Source organism: Pinus tabuliformis, chromosome X (genome assembly GCF_031772625.1).
Source record: "Pinus tabuliformis cultivar Carrire ecotype Pingquan chromosome X, CPIR1, whole genome shotgun sequence".
NCBI classification, from domain to species: Eukaryota; Viridiplantae; Streptophyta; class Pinopsida; order Pinales; family Pinaceae; genus Pinus; species Pinus tabuliformis.
In genome coordinates, this window is record NC_142308.1 from 1,599,795,571 (window position 1) to 1,599,797,866 (window position 2,296).

Below are 2,296 nucleotides of genomic sequence, written 5' to 3' on the forward strand. Positions count from 1 at the left end.
TCTGCTCTTATCTGCTCTTATCTACTCTTGGCTTGTCGCTCCTATGGCTTCCGATACACTACTCCAATAGCTCTTCTATGATATTCCTCTGATATCTCATGATATGGTTCCTCTGTTAACTGCTCTTCCGCTGGCTTCTCCTCCTGATGCATGTTCCTCTTTGTTCCTTCTCTTTTGATGACTTCTTCCTCTTTGTGGGACTTCTTGGGCATATAATACATGTGATACTCCCGATATGGCTCCTCTTGCTCCAATAGGTCTTCCTTTGGCTTTGCAATGTCTCTCAATGAACTCTGATACCTTCATACCTTGATGGCTGATGATATATTTTTCGATATGCCTCTCTTGCTCTGATATTCTGCAATACTCCTCTAATGTGTTAACTCCTCTGATACTCTACAATACTCTTAAGCATAAGTGATAGCTTTGATATGCCTCCTTTGTTAACTCCTCCGTTAACAAACTCTTATCTCATGGCTTGGCTTTCCTGATGGCCTTGCTCCTTGGCTTCTTGCTCCTGTTTCTTCATGGATCTACTCTGCTTCTCCTTGGCTTCATATCATAATTTAGTATCCTAGAATATTGCCATATTGACATCAATGACAATCTAGGTCAACAGTCTGTCAGTTGTTGATGAAAGTTACTCGATAAATTCACACAATTGATCCCATCTGTCTTCACTTGGTATAGAAAGATTTACCAATTTCCTATAAATTTCATCAACCTCGGTGTACTTCTCAAAAGTGGGCTTATTTACAAAAAATTGTTTAGTCTCATGCTTAATTGTCAAGTCAAAATCTAAAGCCTCTAACATTTGTTTTCCTGTAATATGACCCTTTGTACCTGCAAAACTTGCTTTATCAGTTGTTATCGTATAAAGCTTTTGACAATATTCCTCCAAACTAATCAACCTATCATTTGGGGCCACTAATCTTGGCAATCCTCTTTGATTATGAAATCTTTGAACAAAAGTATTCAAGGTTTGGCACTTAGTCTCTAACTCAGTCATAAGGTTATTTTTCTGCAAAACCTTCTTGATCTCCAAAATGGTTTATGTTCTGTCCAGAATCTCAATCTGATCTAACTCGGCCCTATTTTTTGAATTAAGAACTCTGATCATGTTTGTAGCTTCACTTGGTTTGTCCTTAAGAAGTTCTTTAACTTCATCAATATCTATTGGACATCTGTTTATAAGTTCCTCTTGCTCAAAAACGATATGAATGGAGGTCCATACTTCAGTTATGGACTGACTAATATCTGCCCAAATGCTCTCCTTGGCTTGCGTTAAGGTTTGAGCTATTAATGACTCACTCTACAACTCTTCTATTCTTCTGGTCAACCTGTGGGTCTTCTGCATTTCTTCAACATACAGAGTGTCATTTTTTATCTTCTAGACCTCTAGATTATTAAAATTCTTGTGAAGCCTTTCATTTTCTTTTTTCTGGTGAGTCAGATCCTGTAAGACTTTATTCTAATCTCCTATTGTTGATGTAGATTCTGTTGTGGCTGATGTCGATTCCCCTACTTTTCTGGACACTATAATATGAATAGTTGTAATGGGAGCTATAGCTAACTGAGTAGATTTATCTTTTTCCTTAAGACATTTCTCAATTTGCTCCTTCATGGTCTTTATTTGTACATTTTTCTCAATGATCAACTTGAGCATTTATTCCTTGTGCTGTTCACTTTCTACTATCTCCTTGGTCTAAGGGTCCTCTATAGAAGGAAATTTGAGTTGCTTCCTCAATGTTGTAATATCTGCATTTTTCTTTTTGATAATATCTTCTGCAGCTTTAACATCAGTAGGGTCATATCCAATTTTAATCACTAAGTCTTCTAATGACTTGAACCTGTTATCCTTTGCTAAAGATGATATCTTTTCAATCTTCAATTTTGACTGCACATTTGACAGAGCAGTTCTGAGTTTTGACAATGCCATAGAAGTATTGGTCATGGTAGAGAAAAGCATCTCACCAGACTACCTATGCATGTCCATTTGATCAATTGGATGTATTTGATTAGCATCAAAATAAAATACAGTCTTCTTGTAATCAAAAGAAGCCTTGGGAAAAGGCACTTGATCTTGTAGAAATGCCATTTGCATTCTACCCTTTTCACTGTCAAAAGCTGTCAACAACCTGTGTTGTGAAGTAGAAGTCTTCTTCCAAAATTGTGCATAAACATTTGCCTTTAAAGCTTCATTCTTCTGCTTAATTTCAAGGAAATTAGTGAAGATGTTTGGCTCCTTTGTTTCACTTGCTCCTACAGATTGAGTGATTTCTAACAAATTCTGTGA